A 12,581-nucleotide genomic window follows, 5' to 3' on the forward strand; every position below is an offset into this window, starting at 1 on the left:
GTCCATCGTTCTGCTCACGTATCGTAGCACTCTCTTAGCACAATCCCAATGGATATCTCGTGGCGTTTGCATGAACTGGCTAAGAAGGCCGACCGGATAGCTCAGGTCTGGTCGAGTGATCGTGAGGTAGATAAGACTACCGATCAGTTGTCGATACTGAGTTAGCTCACACTCTGTGGTGCCAGAATTGGCATCTAGTTTGAGGTTTCGGTCGAGGGGTGTTGCCACAGACTTGCACTTAGTCATCCCGAACTTGTATAACAAGTTGAGAATGTAGTGCCGTTGGGAGATCATAATCCCAACTGGAGTGCGAATTACCTCGATGCCAAGGAAGTAGTGGAGCTCTTTCATGTCCGTCATCTCGAATTTGTTGGAAAGGAGGGATTTGACCTTGTTGATGTCGATTAGATGCTCACCTTCAATGACCAGATCATCCACGTACAGGATGATGATGATCGGACTTTCGGAATCGCTTCTTACATAGAGAGAATTGTCGGATTTTGACATTCGGAAGCCGATTCGATGAAGATATTGTGTTCTCTTTGAGTGTCAAGAACATGGTGCTTGCTTAAGGCCGTAGAGAGGCTTCTTGAGTCGGCATATGGCTTTCGAATGAATGTTGGATTCGACGCCGGGTGGTTGTACCATGTACACCTCCTCTTCTAATTCGTCGAGCGTTCTTGACATCCATCTAGTGGAGGTGCCACTCTTTCGTTGCTGCAAGCGCTATCACGGTTCGCACGGTTGTCATCGTTGCCACCGGGGCAAAGGTCTCTTCATAGTCGACACCCTGTGTTTGTGCGTAGCCCTTTGCTACGAGTCGAGCTTTGTAGCGGTTGACAGAACCGTCGGCATTATACTTCACTTTGTATATCCATTTGCAGCCGATTTCCTTCTTGTGCAGTGAGTGAGGGACGAGATCCCATGTCTCATTCATGCTGAGAGCTTGCATCTCGTCGTTCATCGCTTTGACCCATCGAGGATCTTTAGCGGCTTCGGCAAGGCTCTCCGGTTCTCGTACTGCTGCCACCTTCATCATAAAGGCATAGTGGTATGCCATATAGTCGTTGTAGCCGAATCGACTAACCGGATTCTTCTCTCGTGTGGAGTGACGGAGTTTCTCATTTGCCGATGTGAGTGCTTTCTCAACTCCGGGTGACCTCATAAGAGGCAAATCAAAGCCATCGAACTCACTATTGAGTGAATGATTCAATTCGTTGCCATCGAAGTGATCGTTCTCATATTCCAGCATTTTGGCCTTCCCTTTGTCCATCTTTGAACTTGGCTGAGATGAGCTTTGGTTTCTCGAAGGCTCTTGTGGTCCACTCAATCTAGTTGAGATCGGACTCTCTTTGAGTATTGACCTTAGTTGATCATCGTCTTCTGTGTTGTCGAGGTCGTTCGTAGATGGTTCGGGAGGAGTCGGCTCGGGTTTGTACCATGATGTCGATTCGTCGAAGACGACATCCCAACTTACACGAGTCTTCCGAGTGTTACCGACTAGGAATACGGTCTACGGTCAGTCCTTCAACCTAGACTTCCAAGTGACGGTGTGACAACTAATGGTAGCGGAGCACGCGTAATACTTAGTGGGATATTCCTCGTGACCTAACAGCGTATAAGGGAGATGGCTACAACTGAGCTCGTTTGACAGTGGGTTAGTGCACACACTGTTACTTCCTCCTACGCTCTCAGGTGTTATAGACCCACAGTAGATTAGCCGTAGCTACACATAGATATCAGAGAAGATAGAACTCTATTACAATATGCCTCTTACATTCAAAATTACACGCTACCTCTATCAGTGGTTTTCTACCCTTTATATACGTAGGTCTTTTAGCCCTTCACACTTCCCGCGTGAACCGTTACATGCGTTACAATATTATACTATTCCGTATTCTTGCGCTATTGTCCATCGGTTACTATTCCAGCGGACAACACTGAGTAGAGGGGTTGAAGCACTTATACCCCTTTTGCTCCTATGAGTACCCCACCAGGATGCACTTCTCTGATTTTGGGTCAAGCTTCTGCCGCTTCTCATTGGGAATGTGCATGTATGAAATGGAGCCGAATATCCTTACATGGGATAGATCCGGCTTCTTCCCATAGTATTTCTCGTGCGGGGTGACCTCCTGCACTCCGGATGTTGTGCACCGGTTCATGAGGTAGACGACAGTATTTGCAGCTTCTGCCCAATATGACTTGGGCATATGCTTCTCATTTAGCATGGCCCTTGCTACTTCGAGGATGTGCCGATTCTTGTGTTCGGTTACACCGTTATGTTGTGGTGTGTGTCGTCAAGTGAATTCTTGTTGAATTCCTTCTTGTCGAAGGTATGCCGTGAACGCATCGGAGAAGTATTCCTTTCCTCCGTCTGACCGAAGACATCGTACATGATGCCCAGTTGTCTTTTCGACTTCGCTTTTGAATTTTTGGAAGTGTGTAAACACTTCGCTCTTCATCCTCATGGGAAAGATCCATGTGTATCTAGAGAAGTCGTCGATGAAGGTAACATAGTACCGACATCCTCCGAACGTAGCCGTCTATGCCGGTCCCCACACATCCGAGTGGACTACGTCCAATAGGCCTTTGCTCACGTTCCTCTCCTTCGGGAACGGGTGTCGATGTTGCTTGCCGAATTGGCATGCTTCACATACTCCTTCAATCTCTTTCTCTTTGAAAGTCGGGAGCCCAATGATGACTCCTTTCGATTGCATCGCCTTGAGTTTGTTGAGATTGATATGGCCGATTCTTTTATGCCATAGCTCTATGTCGGTGTTGTGTTTGAGGCCCTTTGCAAACATGGGCGATTTTACCTCGTTCGCTTCGAGGATAAACATTTGGCCTTCCCTTCGACCACGAGCAATTAGTCAACCTTCCTTCTCGATGAAGCAACCTCCTTGGTTGAATCGAACTTCCATCCCTTGCTCCACAATTTGGCCGACCGAGACCAAATTCTTCGTTATGGTGGGTACATGTAAGACATTTTTTATGCAAGTTTGTTCACCTTCTTTCCCGAATGGGACATTGCCGACATGCCGAATCGGATGAGTGGTGTCGTCTCCGGTCTCAACATAACCGGGTCAATCCGGCTCTCAAAGGTCTTTGAACCATTCTTGATGGGACGTCATATGGTTCGAAGCACCGGAGTCGAAGAACCATACATCTTCCGGATTGGAGGCATTAGTCGAAGTAGAGGCCGACATAGGATTTTCTCTATGTCTCATTACAAACATCCGCCATGATCTTCATAGTCAGAGTTGGTGGCGTAATTGATGAGTTGTCAGCTTGTGGAAGTCGACTCGCGCTTCTTCTTTCGGCACTCTTCTTCATGGTGGCCGATTTTTCCGCAATAACCGCATTCGATCGAATTTTGTCGACTCGAATTGGAATGGAAGCTCCCCCTTGTTCCGAAGGTTACTCGATGGTTTTCGTCTTGTTGCCGAATTTGGGAGTTGTTGTCGTAAGTCGAACCTCGTCCACCGCCTCGTCCTTGGCCGAATTGGCCTCTTGCTCGGCCACGTCCTCTTCCTCCATTCAAATGTGTGTAGAGCATGTGGCCTTCCGAGGTGTTGCTCCTTGTTCGAACATGATTCTCTTCAACCAATAACATAGATTGAAGGTCAAAGAAAGAGGGAGGATTCTCCCTTCCCTAGGAGGACGGTTCTCATCGAGCCGAACCATGGTGCAAGGCCGCCGAGGCATATTTGCACCATCTCATCATCATCCACATTGACGCTTATTGAGACGAGCGAGTCACAGAGCTCCTTAATCCTCAAGGCATAGCTTGTGATGGGCATGTCCCATTGTTGGATGTTGTTCAACTCTTGGTGGAGTTGAAGCTTCCTTGCGGTCGTGTTGGCAGCGAAAATCTTTCGTAGATTTTCCCACGCTTCCTTCGGCGTCTTGGCTTCTCGAATGTAACCGAGCATGTGGCCATGAACACATGTCGCCAAGCAATACATTACTCGACTCGCCGCTTGCTCCCATGTTGAGTAGTCGGCGTCTTCCGGGTCGGGTCGGTTTTCTTGTGCTCCCTTGATGTAACCCCAATAGCCTTGGTCGACAGGGTATTGGTGCATCTTGTACTCCCAAGCTGCGAAGTTGTTTCGGTCCAACTTCTCGCTAGGGAGAGCGCTCCCCATTTGAGTATTCATGGAGTTCGGTGTAGATTTCTTCCTTCTTCTTCTCTCTTGAATATGAGCTATGTAGTCACACTACGATAGTGATGAGCCGGTTCTTCTTGAACGTCGGCGTAGAGCTCAACACACGCGGATGGGCTAGATGGAGCTACCAGATCGCTCTGATACCATGTAAAGAATCAGTGGTGATTCTTGTGCAGCGGAATAGACTAGAGATATGTGTTGTGAGTGTGTGTATGAGAGAGAGAGAGAGAAACACGCGATAGATAGATTTTTAACAAGAATAGAATACTCAAGTCAATGTATATTACAAAGGAGATTAACCAAACTTCTTACAAAGTAGGAGGAGAGTGCTTTATGTAGTCACTCTCTCTCTTCATTAACTACCGAAGCTCATGGGTCATGGGGAATGTGAAAGCTCATTAGTTATGTGTCATAGAATATGATTCTATGACACATAGTTAATGTGTAGATAAGAGTGGTGACTTTTGGCCTTTGAGTGCACACTCTCAAGGGTGTGTTCACACACTAGACTAGGTTGAGCTTGATTCTCAACATGTCTCTTTACTTGTGTTTTCTTCATTCTCGTTTTTTTGTCTATGCATTATACAAGCAACCAGTCGCAACCGGTTCCGATCCTAACACCCAGGTGGTTGAGCAAGAAGAGGACATGGAAGTAGGTCCCCAAAAGGCCTTAGAATGAGAGCTTAAGATCAAAATAGTTGAGCAAGAGACTAAGGTGGAAGGACCCCCCCTAAGAACCAGAAAACACGATTGAGAACGAGACAAAGGCGGACACTATCAAGTTGGTTGAGCAAGAAGAGAAACATAGATCCCAAAGAACCTTGGAACAAGAACTCGAGATCAAGGTGGAGGAACAAGAGGTGAAATTGGAGGGATCCCCCCAAGGAACCATTGTTGAGCAGACAAGCTCAACATGATCCGGATCCGCTGAATAAGCCAGTGCCGGATCGGTATCCGAAACGAAGGGATGTATCGGTGTCCAAATCTTCGTGTAATCGGTAGGCCATTACAGGCCTACGATCCTAGCCTAGTAATTAGGAATATTTTTAGGAGTCAGTGTCAATAGCTCGGTATGAGCATTGAAGTACATGTTAGTACTTATGTCAGTCCTTTTAAGGACTTGTATAAAAGTGCTCACTGAGCACATTGTATGCACATAGTGTTTATTATTTTTGAAATTGAGTTTACATTCTACTCTCTCTGTCTCTCCCGCGTATTGTGTATTCTCAAGCTTTCCATTAAACCTTATCTCGGTTTTCTATTGCTATCTGGCTGAGCCGGTTTGTTTAAGCTTTCGTACATTAACTTTCACATGGTATCCGAGCGCGAGGGTTAAAAATCCTCTACTGCCGGCAGAAAGCCCTGGATAGACGAAAACCTAATTTCCAGTAAAGAACAGATAGAAGAAGGAAATGGACAGAGGAATGGTTAGCTCGCTTTTGACGGAGAAGCTCGATAGAAGCAACTATGCATCTTGGTCCTACAAGATGCACCAGTACCTATTGGCGCACAATTACTAGAGTTATGTTGAAGAACACCGGGTCATTTGAAACAGGTAATATGTCGCATTATGAGAACACTACGTCGAAAAAGGGCACAAAAGCACGCAGTTTTCAAAAAGACACGACGCATGCGTAAAGCTTTTCAAAAAAGGTGGCAAAATATATTGAATTTCAACATGACTACCACTTTGAGTCATAAGTAAAATGCCTCCAAAAATACATCACCAAAATTACAAAATAATGTACAACATGTCTACCAGTTACAATTATACATATTCGTGAGTTTACATCCAAAACAAATTTACAAAGCTTCCGATCATGTAGTAAAACAATCCCCAGCTTGAACCAAACCAATATATTAAGACATGTCTGATGGACTAGAAGAGCATTCTGACGTCTCATCCTCATCATCAGTGGCAATCAAAGCATTATCCTCATCCAATTCCAACCCAACATCTTTGTGGTTATGAGAATTGCTTCTGGTTATTCTCTGTATTTCGTTTGACACCATGTTTGGGATTTTCTCCTTTATTATCTTGATAGTTGCTTGTCTTAGATGACCTGATTTTGTCAATGAGAAGTCATATACTAGTATGTCAACACGGTCTAGTGCGAGAGTAGCCGTGCTCGGTATATTCTTTCTTCTTCTCTTTCTGCTTGAACATCCGACATCCTTAACCATCTCTAAAGAATACTTTCCTGTAAATGCATCAGTTGAATTTGTCTGATACCAATGGACTACTATTGACTTTGTCTGACTACTTTCTTCATCCCTTACTAATTCAATAATTTTTGCAATCCAAAATGGATGGCCCAAGGTATCGTCCCCTGCTAATGTTGCAACCAACATTCCCACTTGTAGTTCTTGCAAATTCCCTTGCCATCTTGCCTCAACAGTACGTGACTTTCTTGGTCCCACATAAATATCTCTTTGCAGTGGCCGAACTAAATCATGAAGCTCCATATTATTCGATTGTTGGTGATGAGTCTGTGATATCATTGATGTCATCCCAATGTTCCATGTGAATGGGATACGGATTGGCCATAAACCGGCGATGTAATTATCTAAAATGGTGCGTTGATGGGTGAAGAAAATCTCCCACCATTCAACATCCTCATCACCGGCATACTTCTTAGTCCGAACAATATTATTTTGTTTCTCTACTAGACATCTCAACCAATATGCCCTTTGTTCATCAATAGTACTATTTGGTGCTACATTTTTACGATCATCATATGGCATTTGTTGTGCACCATGTAGAGGTTCATCTGGGATATGAAGAAGGAGCCTACAACCTTCTTGGGGCTCCCATTGTGCACTAGATGAGTATTGTTTCGCAAACAACACCGTCATCTTCAGGTGGGCCGATCTTTGTTTTATGAGGAAGACATGGTTGAAACTTATATTATTAAGAGGTGCAAGCACCCTACCTTTAGTCCCGTCACTATCCATGCAGAAATGTTTAAAGTCGTATACTTCTTCCAAGTGTTGTACTTCAGGCTTTGGTGTATATGTTTCACTAATCAATTTGGATAGCGTGGGAAGTGTGAAAGCATTACAGCGAGCAAGTTTCTTTGAGAACCTACTGAACATTTGATCAATGTGATCATGGGTATGACCAACCAACAAGAAGTTAACCCTTATCTTTTTAAATATGCCCCTCTCTACTAGCATGCTTAGATAGCCGAAGACAGTTGAGTTCTTATTCTCTCTTGCTGTGTTGTCTAGTTGCACATATAGAACTTGCGGGAGTATACCTGACCATGATTGCAATACCCTGTGCATGACAGTGACAGTAAGATTAGGGTCGTTGTGGATATTGGGATAAGTTAAGAACACTTGCGGTCTTATAGTTTGACAGTATGTCAAACAACCCACTAGATGCATTTGCATGAGACACTCATCTCCAATATCCTTGGGGAGTCTTTGAAAATGCGGCAAACAAGTTTTCTTTTGATCCATGCCGTCAATAATCATGCACATATACTTTTCGGGAGATTGAAACGCTTTTTGTCGGTGATGCATAGCCTTAGTACGTTCCAATGCCTGACTTTCATGATGTTCTTTTAACAGGTTCTTGTAATTCTTGATCTCTACATCTGATTTTCCACCCTTGGCCATACTTTTTAAACTCGCACATATTGAGCAGACTCCCATTCGCACCTTTCGTGGGATAACCACGTTATTAAATTGTAACCTCCATAGTCGATTAAAATGCCTGTACTGTATGTAAGGCTCAACATCGGAAGACATGTCGTCCTTGTACGATTGGTAAACTTCCCTTCGAGTAAAGTTATCTGACAAATGAAGTCTTCCTGTCGTTGGCATAACTTCGCACTATTTTGAAAAATATACCTCCATCCACCTAATTGCCTGTTGCCCAATTTGACCCTTACATCCAGAACCATTTTGATCGAACTGTACCCAGGAGCCCTTCACAAGTCGCTCTTGAACTCGTTGCAGCCGCATATTTCCAATGCTATGAGTGATTTTAAAAGCTGCTCAACAACACTTGGTATATAGTCCAAGGAAATATTCAACTTGCGTTGAATTAGGCCCTGCTTTGTGATCCAATTTAAGTTGCATATGCGAAAGAAGAAATGTATCTTGCTCTTCCCCATTAAGCGACAAGTATTTTTGTCGTGTTTCACGTAACCTTGACTTTCCATAAGTTGATAGACAGAGATTTGCACAACACGATTTGTTCAAGTCGCATAGAAGTTGACGATCAGAACATAAGAAATTAAATCTCGTTTCACTAACTTGTTGAGGAACTCTTTTAAATGCTAGAGGTTTAGTAATGTTATTGTTATCTATCGATGAAGAATCGTCCGCTTGTAATCTTGCATGAAGAGGGCCATCAACAGGATCAATTGAAAACAGAGAATTCGAAGTACTAGGAGCCACACTTTTCTGTTTAAGCCGCGAATGTTTTTTGTGGTCGTACTCTTCTATTGAGAAATACGAGTTGTCTGACAATGAAAAGGGGGCAATAGAAAAAAGAGATATTCTACTTGTAGAAGAAGACATTTGAGGGAGTCTAACTGTATTCTAAAACCTTCTTTTAAGAAAATTAAGGAATACTGAAGCCTAACTATATAACTACCCGAACACTTAGATTAACTATATTATTTTCCGAAATTTTCCTAAAAAACAAATAATTAAAAATTATTTTTTATTTCGAAAAGAATGCTAAAGTCTTCTATATAAGGAGGTTAGAAATTTCATTTTCATTATCACATGAAAGAATCCATCGAGCTCAGAGCACAGGCCAATTTTCGAGCACTCAGAAGCACATCGTGGACAGCACTACCTCCGGCACGAACCATGAACACGGGAAAGAAAATCATCAGGTTAGTAATATTCATTACATTTTTTAAGATTCCTAAAGATTCCTTAAAGATTTCTTTCCTCAACACATAGAAATTTTATTTTATTTTGTACAACGAACTTGGAAAGCAATTCTGAAAGCCAGGACCTTCAACCAAAATCTGATGCAGTGCATCGGATTTTGGTTGAAGGTCCTGCCTTTCAACGCAAATCCGATGCACTGCATCGGATTTTGGTTGAAAAAAATGTTGTTTTTGCGATAAAAAACTATCGCATGGGACCATAAAATTGACGTAATTTAAATGATAATTTGCGTGATTTAGTTAAAATTGTACGTTGTTTCTATGTTTTCACCAACGTTTTTAATTTCAGTGAACCCAGACAAAAAGTTCCTTCATTTAGATTGAAGATTCGATCTCCGACAAAACGAGATTCTGGCTCCTTCATGAAGGACACGAGTAAAAAGAATTTATTTGACTCAACGGGGGAAGGAGGATCCAAGTCATCTGTGGCTACTACCAAAATCAACAAAGGTAGTACGCAAGAGGAGAAAACGGTTGAGGTGAAATATAAGGATTACCCCGAACTTGAATGGTGTCTCTCTTATGTCGAGGAGGATGGGGTGCTGTTATTGATAACGGCAAAATCGGACGGGGAAGGGAAACTTCAGCTTGGAAAAACATTTAATTACGGGCATGTAACCAAGCTAGAGTACGAAGACATTGACTCTACAAGTATTTTAATCGACGTCTCGAGCTCAGTTGGCAACAGGCGATTGCGACTTGATGAGGGAAACCTAGTACCCGAATCTTGCAATCCCAAGGCTTTGCATAAAGACCTGCAAACGAAAAATAACTTGTTGGTAGCTCTTCGGCCGTACGTGACAGGAGAGATGATGACCGGTGAAGCAGAAACTCCACCGAAAAAGTCTAGGAAGACAAATCCTGTTCAAAAGAAATATACTAAACGACCACGACCCGAAGAAGAAGAAGAAGAAATATTAGAGTTCGTGGAAGAAGAAGACGACCAACAAGTCGACGTTGTGGCTCCAGGCGGACAACTATCTTCTGGTGTCCTGACGTCAGAACAAAATAAAATAAGAGAAAATATTGTGAAGACTAAACTTGTGCGCAGGGGCCAGCTATTTCATTTGCCCATTACTTCTATCCAAAGGCCCCCCATTGACCCCGTGACTGGAAGACGTCCCTTGAAAATTAGGGAGCCGCACTCCGTCCATGTGCAAAACCTGAAAAGCAAAATGAAAATCAATCCTCACGCTACTGTGGTGCCATTTTTGGTAATGGTTGATCAAGAACAATGCCCAACAGTAGCAGATTTCAAGTATAGCTCTGTAGACGATTACACATACTATGTAATCGGAGGATCACATTCGGCCGAAGCTCGACGACAGCTTGTCAAAGAATATCCTCTCACGCCGTTCTTCAAATACGTCGAATGTAAGGTATATGCAGGACTAACTCACGAGGAGGCGAAGCTGCTCGCATGGGACCATAACAATGACAACGATTATAGGCAAAAGATGTCATGTATAGAGAGGATAAGATTTTTTCATCATGAATACCTCGATGCCTTGAATCGTTTTGGTCCAAGATTGTGGCCTGGATTGCGACGTCAGTGTTTATTGGAAGTAGGGATTGCAGTGGATGAGAGTACCAAATCCGAAGGTCTCCGAAAATATGATTCTTGGTTTCAACTAGCTTTTCGGACCGGAGAGGTGTGGGATCTCCAAGACAAAATATTCTCTATGTGGGAGAGGAAAGAAGTCAAGGGGCAAAGATCAAAAAAGGGAAGAATTGATCCACAAGTTGAGATGAAATCAAAGACCAAGGGAAAAGGCGACTTGGTAATCGAGGAGTTAGCAGAGGACATGAAACTTTTACCTTGGAGATCATTACAAGGTATCAAAGATGATAGATTGTTAATATCTGTGCTATCTCGAGTGGTCGCCAAGGAATTTAGTTTGGACGAGATGGTAACAGACTTGCAAAAGTAAGTGTTTATAGTATACCTTTTCATGAAAGTCTTCAATGATTTTGAATATCTTATTTCTAATTTCATATTGATTGTGCAATCACAAGGTATACATGAAGATTCAGGAGTTGATGATGCAAAAACTGAGTTTACCGACATGGGAAGAAGTTGAACAAGCCTGCCCGATAACTTCTTCTTACAAGGCATTGGAGGAATATTTTATTGTATTTAGAGAATGGGTATGTGTCTTTTGAATGTTGACATGTTAGAAAGTAATGTTCCCTGCTAACAACAATGACACTTGCAGATACCATCAAAATCGAAAAAGAACAACGACAATAATGACGGTATTCCAGCGGCCTTCACCACGCACTTAGAACGTGCGAAATATGAGAAGAGAATGACCAAAGGGAAGGAAATGGAACTGCCCGAGGATTCGGAGACTGTAAAGAGTTTTTTGCATAGGTCTAATCCTTTCAAACAGCTTCATTATAGTGTTTTCAATGGCGAAGTATCCCAGATGCTCGAACTGTTACCAAGAAGGCACTACACTTTGCTGATAGCTGACATACCATATGGTTTCCGTATTGCAGGATCAACATATGATGATGTGCCTTTCAAGTACCCTCAAATCGAGAAAATGGTAAAGGATTTCGCAGAACTGACATTGGCCCCCTTGTGGAGGATAGTCATATTTCATAGCATGGGGCAATCACTGTCAGTCACAACAGCTTTGAAGTCCCATTGTCATGCCACTGAACACATGCATTGGTGCGTTATAGTTCGCTTTTACTCATTACAGTACTTCTTATTATATGTACACATTTACACCTCTAATACTTGATTTTCTTTCTCTATAGGATCAAAACAAATATTACACGTAGCCCTGGCGATCGAATGGTTAGTGCGGTCGAACATTTTTGTGTGGGCTACTATGATTCAATTACAAAGAAGAAGGCTAGAGCACATGTCAATGAGCGTAACGTGGTTAACTACATCATGTGCCCAACTGTAACCAAAAAATTAAGACATGTGTCAGGGGATAAAAGTATGGTGAACCCTTATCAAAAACCTCAAAGATTGATCAACCGCCTCATAGAGCTCTTCTCGAATCCAGATGATTGGGTCCTAGACTTGTTCTCTGGCACAGGTATAATATATATATTTAATTTCAATCATGTCAATCAAGTTTAAGACGTTACTTCTTATATATACTTGTTTGTGTTCATGCGACCATTAGGTACAACGACAACTTGTGCATTGAAGATGTTTAGAAACTGTGTTGCATTGGAGAAGGACCCTGCTCAAGTTAACTTCATCAAAATGAGGATCACAGGAATCTGGGACTGTCCAGATCAGGATCAAGAAGTCGGAGCAAAACACATCAACGAGACAGAGATGTTCCAGATGACTTCACGAGAACCAATGGAACCAATTGATGAAGAAGCAGGGGAGCTGGTGGACCTAGAAGATGTAGCACAGTTTGACCATACATCAGATTCGGGAGAGCTTGGAGATAACACGAATGAAAACAGTCTAGAACAATCAGTGCCAGAGCAGCCTGCTCTGCCTGATTTGCTTATAGATTGA

This window comes from Azolla caroliniana, unplaced genomic scaffold, assembly GCF_043228905.1.
Source record: "Azolla caroliniana isolate FFs.n. ecotype wild unplaced genomic scaffold, voAzoCaro1.0.p SCAF_6, whole genome shotgun sequence".
Classification (NCBI taxonomy): domain Eukaryota; kingdom Viridiplantae; phylum Streptophyta; class Polypodiopsida; order Salviniales; family Salviniaceae; genus Azolla; species Azolla caroliniana.